The sequence below is a fragment of the Adiantum capillus-veneris genome, chromosome 20 (genome assembly GCF_014529385.1).
Source record: "Adiantum capillus-veneris isolate H3 chromosome 20, ASM1452938v2, whole genome shotgun sequence".
Lineage (NCBI taxonomy): Eukaryota > Viridiplantae > Streptophyta > Polypodiopsida > Polypodiales > Pteridaceae > Adiantum > Adiantum capillus-veneris.
In genome coordinates, this window is record NC_140950.1 from 19,259,850 (window position 1) to 19,270,030 (window position 10,181).

Genomic DNA, 10,181 nt, shown 5'->3' on the forward strand with positions numbered 1-10,181 from the left:
CTGCGTTTGAATCTAGGGTAGACATGATTTTTGGGCTTAAGAGATTTTGCTTGGTTCAAGTAGACTTAGTCCACTGTGTTCAAGTTCTTTGGTTAGGGAAAAGTCGAAACTATGTCCAAAACCGCAACCGTTTCGTCACAATTCTCGCAAATTGTCGCTTTTGGACACCCCTAACTTGCGGATGTATTTTGAGGCCTCAAACGACGTTTTTTTCAAAATTGAACTAACCGGTTGCCGTTGGCATCATTTAGTTCATGTTTTGCTCTAAGATCTGTAGAGCCGCTCTCATGCTACGTTTTGATATAAAAACTTTTCCGATCCGATACCGTTTGTGAAAGTTATGGCCAAAACAGTGAAATGCAGTTTAGAATGGTCAAAATGAGTCCAAATTCAATTTTGAAAAAATATTTGGGATCTCTATGACACTGTGAATACTTCTGTATGGTCAAAAGTACATTTGGACCCTAAAACTGGCCTAGAGACATCCTACGCGTAGAATGTCTATATGCTCAGAATTTAACAAAATTTGGTCCAGAGACTCCCCTTAAGTCCAACAACACAATGGTATGCTAGAAATTTCATTTGGACCTAAAAATGGCCTTGAGACATCCTATGCGTAGGATGTCTTTTTGCTCAGAATGACTTGAAATTTTCACCCCACACTCTCCTTGATGTGTTGATCACAGTGGTGTGCTCATAGGTTGGTTTGGAGTCCTAAATCGAAATGGAGACATCCTACACGTAGGATGTCTAACTGCTCAGATTTTGTCCAAACTTGATCCCAAGATTCTCCTAGTGCTCAGCAACCCAATGGTATACTCAAAATTGAATTTGGATGCCAATAGGTCAAGATTTAGGCTACAAGAGCTTCTAGTGCACTCCAAGAGTAGGATGTTTGACAATTCTTGTCTTTGCTTGGTAAATAGGCCAAACAAGGTCCAAATTCACTTTTGAAAAAAGATCTGGAATCCTTGAGACACTTAGAACCTCCCTTTATGGCCAAAGTAGAATTTTGACCACTTTATGACCCTAGAGACATCCTACGTGTAGGATGTCTTTTTGCTCTGTTTCAACTCAAACTTGCACTATAGCTTCCCCTTGATGTGCTAAACTCACAGCTATTTTTACTTTTTGATTCTGACACCTATAGGTTGCTCAAATGATCAAGAATCTGTTCCAAAAACCTGATGTCTGTTCTAATGAATTCCCAAGTCAAATCGACTCCAAATTGGACCAAATTTGCCTAGGAGGCTTGCCTAAGGCTATATGACAACACGGTATGGTCACAGGAGAATTTGGCCTCTAAATCATGCCTTAGACATCCTACACGTAGGATGTCTAACTACTCAGAATTGCCCCAAATTTGAACCACAGACTCTCCTTAAGGTGTTGATCACTGTGGTATGCTCAAAATTTTGTTTAGAGTCCAAAATCACACATAAGACATCCTACGCGTAGGATGTCTTTTTGGCCTGTTTGACCCCAGACTTGTCCCACAACTTCCCCTTGATGTCAGCAACCCAGTGGTATGCTTAGATTTTAATTTAGATGTCAAAAGACCCAAAACTAGCTATTCTTGCCTTTTTTTCAGTCAAACATGCTAAAGTCCGCTTTGAACCCAATTTTCTCACCCAAATGAGGTGAAAACTCTCACATGCACTCAAAAAATCATGTATAACATGCACATGAAGTCACCCTATGGTTTGGTCTCAAAAATTATGCCTTGGGTACAATTTGGGTAGGATGTCTAGAAATTTTTGTCTTTTGGTCTTATCCTGTCAAAATTTGGTCAAGTTCCCCTTTCCAGGTGAAAATAGGATAAAACCTACCTTCTGAACACACTGGTAACCTCAGATTTTCAAAATTTCCACCAAATCACCCTGTAGACATCCTACGCGTAGGATGTCTACTACTTATTTTTTCATACTGAAGTGTGCCTGATGCTTCCTTATGCTCTCAGCAAGTGCAAGTATGCTTCACAATTGCAAAAACATGCAAAAATCACTTAATTTAAGCCTTTTCTGAAATTTTATGTTTTCTGACTCCGCCTGTGGGCTTTTGGTCAACCAAAATAGGGAAAAACACTCAAGTCAACATGTTACTAGGGTAAAACCTACCCTCTGAACCCACTGGTGCAGTCAGAATTTTCAAATTTGGTCTCCAGAACCCCCTTGAGACATCCTACGCGTAGGATGTCTATGTTTACAGAATTGCAGGTTTTCTTCACAGAACCCTTGCAAATGCTCTTTTATATGCACAACATCAGTCAGTCATACAAAAATATCCACAAAAGCTTGTTTAATGCATTTTTACCCTCAAAAGCACACTTTTCCGTGATTTCAAATGCAATCAAACACTTTAGCAAATAATTCAGTGTTGAATAGCTCTAGATCAGAATCGGATCACTTACCTAAAGCTACTCCTACAAATCATATGGGGTTTTGCATCTACGAGTAGAAAAACGCTTCATTGCCACACACGGACTAGTAAACGCTTTTATAACCTCACAAATCACTCGACCACCAACAACTACTCTAATCCACAGATCCTAACTAAACCTATCTAGTCGCAGACCCTCGGCGAGACACACGCTTCCTGGCTATCCACTTGATCGTGGAATATCCTCTTCCGGATCCACTTAAGAAAAGCGCTTTCTTTAGCCGAAACTAAATCAAGCAACCATCACACAAGTGTTAGTAGGAAACCTACTTAGGTCCTTGTGTCCCCGGCAGCGGTGCCAATGTTGGACTGGAGCAACTCACACACCCATGAAGTGCATGCAAACAGTACCTAGATCAACATAATGTCAATCGAGGACACAGATGACACGGTTGGCACATGGAGGAAATCTCTTAAGCTTGTTAGGCTCAGACCATCCTACACATACAACACTCAGGAAGGCCAACTAAACCACAATCAAGAACCTCACTACTCTCAACTACACCACCTAGCCACATACACACATACGGAAGGTAACTCACCTAATCATGCCAGATTCGTACGAAACTTAAGGATCACCATCCCCTCACTAGGATACACCTATCCCTAAGCTTCTACACTCAAAACCCTCACTCTAAACCCACCTGCAAAAAATGCGTAGGATGACAGAACAAAATTTTGAAAGTGCCCGAAACTGAAATTTATGAGTACCTATGCGTAGCTTATGTCGCCACGATTCTATAGACTACTAGCACACAAAAAACAAACATCGTTTGATACACTTACGACCATAAATAGCTCGTAGATGCGTCGACGTGTGCGCTTCGTCTCGCGTGGAATGCTTAGCGTTGTTGCGTAGCTCTCCTCGAGCCTACAACAATGGTGCAGTCGGATCTCCAATGTGTTGAGCGAGCCGGGCGTAGCAAGAGGATGAAGCTCACGCTCCCTCTCTTTCTCTCTCACACACAGTAGACGGCAGCGCTAAGTTTTGATTATGATAAAAGTCCTTTTTTACAAAATGACCTAGGTACCTTATATACTAAGGACCAAAAATGGGGTTGAAAGGGTCAAATGGATTTGTATTTACAATCTGTAAGTGCCATTGCACCCCGGCTTCTGAAACTAGAATAACTACTCATTACAAATGACGTTTATAGCCATAATCCGCAGCATTTGATAACTCGCAAATTAAAAGATAAGACTTTGGTACGAAACTTGAGTTATGTTGTGTTGTTGACCCGGCGGTCAACATATGCTGAGGTAGCTTTAGAGTTTTACACGGCCAATAATGCTATAGGATGAGAAACCACTCAAAGGAACACGTATTTTCAGCCTACTGGACTTGCCAAGTCCCATGCTGGGGTTTTTTTTTATTTAAAGTGTGGTCTTTTTAATGTAGCTAGGGGATTTTTTAGTATTACAGTGTGTGTGTGTGTGTGTGTGTGTGTGTGTGTGTGTGTGTGTGTGTGTGAGAGAGAGAGAGAGAGAGAGAGAGAGAGAGTTGAAGCTAGTTGTTCGTTGACCATAGCCCATGAATGCTTGAAGCTGATCGAGAATGCTAGACATATCAGCCAGATTTTTTGTCATACTGAGGTGAGCGTGGTTATATTGAGCTGCAGGAGCTCAACATCGTACAGAGGGATGGTGGGCTGACCAATGAGGGCATGGAGGCCCTTTGCAACTTGGCTGCCCTTAGCTCCACCTGCGCATCTCTCAGCACACACACACACACACACACACACACACACACAGAGAGAGAGAGACATTAGCTGTTGATTTTAAATGTGTTTTTAAATGTTTCTTTACTTTATGCCCAATGTGTTTCTCCTTTTGTGTAGGGTTCATGATGCTAATCAACCTCGGTATGGCGACACATGGAGAAAGGTCAACCACAAGCATAAGCATCAATGGCGCTCCAAACATGAACTTCAACGCTCTAGCTCTTGAAAGGCAATGCCAAGGTTTATCAACTTCAATGCTCACATGCATCCGAATGCTCTACCGGTTACCTATGAGCACATCTTTTGGCCAACGATAGTTGCTCGCTTATTTCCTTTGAGAGGTAAAGCCTTCCTCAAAATGTTCTATAAGAACCAACATGCCTCTTACAATCGAAGCATGGCTGTAATCCCAAATTGGTGCAAACATGAGCTCAATGCGGGGGTTGAATTTGCTTACATTAATCTACACACCCATAGGGATGAAGCAAACCACATCCACAACTTTATTAATGCACACATGTACATGCTAGAGCCCTTGCACTTTGGGGAAACAACCATTTCATGGCACGCTAGTGATGTTTACTTGAAAGTATTGGAGTGACATCACTATCAAAGGAAGCCAAAAAAGCCATGCTCCTCCAACCCACGGGACTTACAAAAACTACAAAGATGGACCATACTAGTTTGGAGAGTGAAGCTAGTGAGGCAATCTTTTCCATGCATGGGAACCCCCCATATATTTTTTCTCTTTTGCCAAAAGTATTTCCTATTATATAAGTTACTTTTGATTTTTCTTCCCTTTTTCACAAGAGTTTTAGCCTTTATTAAATAAATAATACTTATGCTAATCAATCACGATGTAGCATAATAAGTAAGCTTTCTTTGTTGATCTCTCTTTTGACCTTATATATTAAATATATATATATTCTAGTATTTTCTAATATATTTTTTTCATGTATATATATTAGTCCACTCTACCAAATATTTTATTCACTAGTTTTCATTTTCAAACCTCAACCCCACTTTCAAATTTCAATAATACCTCCATCTAGATGATTGCCAATCTTTTCAACACTCTAGGTCATGTTTCCATACACATGAAGGAGCTTATACTTGAAGGCAAGAGAGAAGGCCATTCAAAGGGACCACCAAAAGACTTTTGCAGCCACAAATAATACATTATTTGGCTGATTTTTTAAAGTAAAGAAGAACCCCGAATCTGAAGGAGCATTCAACATGAAAGATGTAGCTCGTGATCTCAATTTTTAGCTCACTTTTTTTCAGAATTTTTGGAGTTATGAACACGGAGATATGATTTTTGTAGTGGACCCCAGTTTTCTCGTGTAATGGTGACACAGGCCATCCCCACTTTTCTTCCTTCTAGAATGGCTATGGTTCTACAAGTCTTCAAGCATGATTACAAGAGACAAGGCTATTTTAATGAGGTCTTGGCTAGTCTAGAGTAATTCTATCACCATTTTTGGAGGATCCATCCTCATCAACAAATATCCACCTTCGACAACCTCTCTTATAATTTTCTTACCTCTCTCTTCTCTCCCTAATAAGCTTATGTCTATCCAAAGCTAGACTATTGTAAATATTTCCTATCTGTTGGGATTAAAGCCCAAGTGGCCTCTTATGCGGATATGGTTGGCCGCCCACCTAACTCACTTCCTTCTAACTCTTTGTATATACTAACTTATACTTTGTGAATACTAAGGTATTGGGAGATAACCCTTCTAACAGTTCTCTGCGTACTGTACTGTGTAAGCTCACTGTGTGTGTGTGTGAGAGAGAGTCGACCCACGCTCCGCTCCGCGACTTCAATTGGTATCAGAGCCTTGGTTCAGTGCGGTTTTGCGCAATCGCGCGCGCGCACTTTTCTGGCAGATTCTGGATCCGAAGTTCGAAAATTCACACTCGGCGTTCCGGGAGCGTTTTCAGCAGGTTTATGCCCTCAGAATTTCGTTCTGAGCACTACAGCAGAAGATAGATTTCAGCCGCAAAGAAATCCGTCTTGTGTAGATTGGCAAGCAGGAGGTGGCCGACATCAATATCGGCATCGACATACATCACTCATTAGTCTTCAGAGCATCATCTATAGACCAGGTACACATATATATCATCAGATATATATATTACAGTCTGCATTGTTACTTCTTGTGCTTGCCAGGTTCCAGGGGAGGTGTGGCCATACGACGGCTTGACACCACTGGCATGTATTGCAGATTGATGTACTGTGATTGTGGGTCTGCTAGTTGTGAGTCACGCTAGCAGACAGACCACCGCAGTGGTCATAGGACAGTGATTGGTCTATTATAGGATGTATGCTAGTTCTGGGCAGTTTGCTGAGCCATCTGAGAGGGTCGTGTGTGAGGTTTTTTGAAGCCAAGCACTGGGGGCTGGGTTACCCAGTGTGAGGTGGATTAGGTTGCTGGAGTTCCCCTCTACATGCATCCTCTTCGGCGACTTTTATCCCTTAGGATGTATGACTTTGTGTAGACACTGGATTGCATCTTATGCGTCAGGCCGTTGAGGCATTGTTCAGGGTTCAGTCTTGAGACAGATACAGGTTCTGTCATCGCCTAGAGAGGAGACAGTGTATGCTTACAGGACAGCATATTACAGAGATTTTTTAGATTTGTCACTGGTCAGCTATTTATGATTGTTTTTTGAGCTATCTTTTGGTTCCCAGAGCTCAGTTTACAGGGGAGACTCTGTCAAAAATTTTCAAAATACTGACAAAATTTACAAAATTTTCCTGAGGAGAGGTGTTCAGCTTGTTGATTACAGCTTGTTTACTATGTACAGAGGCCAGTTTACAGGGGAAACTCTACCGGATTTTTCTTAGGAGTAAGCAGTTTGGCAGATATGGCATCTTCTCAAAGTGAGACTCTTTACAACATAAAGAAGCTGGATGGCACAAACTTTCCATTCTGGAAGAAGCAGATTTGGCAGGTTTTGGTGCAGAAAAAACAAGTGAAGCCACTAAAGCTCAAAGGGGAGAGACCAGAAGGTATGGCTGAAGATGAATGGGAAGAGCTTGACGAGTTAGCTTGTTCCACAATCATGCTGACACTGGCAGAAAATGTTTACTTCAACGTAGCAGAAGAGACTACAGCGTATGGCGTATGGCAAAAGCTATGTGGTATGTACGAGAAACAAAGTGCTGCTTCTCAGATTTACTGGCTCAAGAAATTGGTGGATTTGAAGATGAAGGAAGGGACAGCCATGTCAAATCATCTGAATGAATTTCACACAATTTTCAGCCAGTTAACAGCACAGGAGATAGTCTTTCCAGATTCAGTGAAGGCTATGTTTCTCTTAATCACTTTGCCAGACAGTTGGGATACTTTTCGTACAGCGTTAAGTAATTCTGTCGCGCCAGAAGGTCTTACAAGTGCCAATGTAGAAGGCAGCTTGCTCACAGAGGAAGTGAACAGGAAGAACATTGGCAAAGGCAAAGGCAATAGTGCTTTGGTCGTTCGAGGGAGACAACAGTTTAAAGAGAAGAAGGGTAAGAAGGCACAAAACCGAAGTAAGTCTCGTGATTCGAAGTCAAAGGATGACATAGAATGCTACCATTGTGGCAAGAAGGGTCACATGAAGCGAGACTGTACGAAGTGGAAACAAGAAAAAGGAAAAACAAAGAGTTCTGAGCAAGATGAAAAGAAGAGTTCAGTGAAGATTGAAGAGGTGAATGTCACAGGATCTGGTTCAGACAGTGATTCTGGTATAGCAGCTGGTGACATCTTCCTTACAAGCAATCTTGATTCTGTTTTCTTGACTGCAGAGTATGGACATGCTATGAGTGATTGGATTATCGACTCAGGGGCATCTTTACATGTTTCTCCGCACAAAGAGTGGTTTACATCATATGTGGCTACTAAAGATTATGTCAGACTTGGCAATGAGCAGGTTTGTGACATACTTGGAGTGGGAGATGTGTAGTTGAAGTTTCAGAATGGCTCTTCTTTATGGCTCAAGAATGTCAGACATGTTCCAGCAATCCGAAAGAGCTTGATTAGTACAGGGAAGTTGGATGATGCGAGTTATGTGACAGTTTTTGGGAACAGCGCTTGGAAGATCTCCAAAGGTTCGATGACTGTAGCACATGGCAGCAAGTTAGGAACTCTGTACACTTTACATGTTTCAGAGGTTAAAAACCATGTAATTAATGTGATTGAGCAGCCAAGTGTGTCACTGTGGCATCGTAGGTTGGGACATATGTCAAAAAGAGGAATGGAAATACTTTCTCATTATGGTTATTTGCCTGGCTTTTCATTTCAAGATTTCGAGTTTTGTGAGCATTGTGTTTATGGTAAGCAAACACAGGAACCGCACAGATCAAAGAGGAATCGTAGGACGAACGGTTAGCTCTTGTACACAGTGATCTATGTGGACCAATGCCTAGTTTGTCACTAGGGGGAGCAGCATACTTTTGTACATTCATAGATGACTATTCTCGCAAAGTATGGGTTTACTTCTTGAAGCACAAGGATGAGGTGCTCAAGGTCTTTAAGACATTCTTGCAGCTGGTGGAGAATCAGAGTGGTCAGAAGCTGAAGTGCTTGAGAACTGACAATGGTGGAGAGTACGTTTCCAAAGCTTTTCAAGACTTTTGTGAAGCAAAAGGGATTAAGCGGGAACTTACTGCACCATATAATCCTTCACAGAATGGGGTTGCAGAACGTATGAATAGGACCATACAAGAGAAGGTCAGAAGCATGTTGTCAAATGCTGAGTTGCCTGATGGATTTTGGGCGGAAGCAGTGGCTACAGCAGTCCATTTGATCAACAGGTCTCCTAGTAGGGTTCTGGATAAGAGTGCAATGGCCGAGATGCTATGGACACGCAAGGCACCTTCGTATAAGCATCTCAGAGTCTTTGGTTGTGAAGCTTATAGCCATATTCCTAAGGAGTTCAGAAATAAGTTAGAACCAAAGAGCAAGAAGTGTATATTTCTTGGCTACGGAGAATCGGGCGAGATGGGTTACCGGCTTTGGGATCCTGAGTCCAGAAAGCTTATTCGTAGCAATGATGTGCATTTCAATGAAGCCAAGTTTCACGCTAAGCCAGAGAAGACAGAGGAGATCAGAAGAGTTGTCTTCAGGGAAGATGGACCTAGTGCTAGCACATCAAGACAGCATGGTCAGGCTCAGGAACAGCCTATAGTGGCTAGAGAGGCAGAATCAGTTGTGGTGAGACGTTCTGAGCGTGTCTCCAAACCACCTGATCGTTATGTGCCATCTCTAAATTATGTCATGCTCACAGATTTGCGGAGAACCATCTTGTTACAAGGAAGCATTACAAGTGGTTGACTTGGAAAAATGGCAATTGGCCATGCAGTCAGAGATGACAGCTCTGCATAAAAACCAGACATGGAAGTTGGTTAAATTACCACAGGGCAAAAAGGCTCTACCTTGTAAATGGGTTTACAGGTATAAGATCACCGCTCATGATAGTCAGCCAAAGTACAAAGCAAGGCTTGTTGCCAAGGGCTTTAAGCAAGAACAAGGCATTGACTTTGATGAAGTCTTCTCTCCAGTGGTCAAGATGACTACATTGAGATGCTTTCTTGCATTGGTTGCTATATTGGATTTGGTGTTGCACCAAATGGATGTCAAGACAGCGTTCTTGCATGGTGATTTAGATGTGGAAATTTACATGCAGCAGCCAGAAGGGTTTGTTGAGAAAGGCATGGAACATTTGGTATGCCAGTTGTTAAAGAGTCTTTATGGCTTAAAACAATCACCGAGGGCATGGTACCATAAGTTCCACCAGTTTATGCTTTCTCAAGGCTACAAACGTAGTGAGTTCGATCACTGTCTATATACAAAGAAGGCTAAGGATGGCAGTTGGTTGATCCTTATTTTGTATGTGGATGACATGTTGATTGCTGGCAAACACTTGGAAGAAATTTCAGCTTTGAAGTCAAAGATGGCAAAATCGTTTGACATGAAAGACAGGGGTGAGGCAAGTCATATACTTGGTATGCGCATTGAGAGAGACAGATCAAAG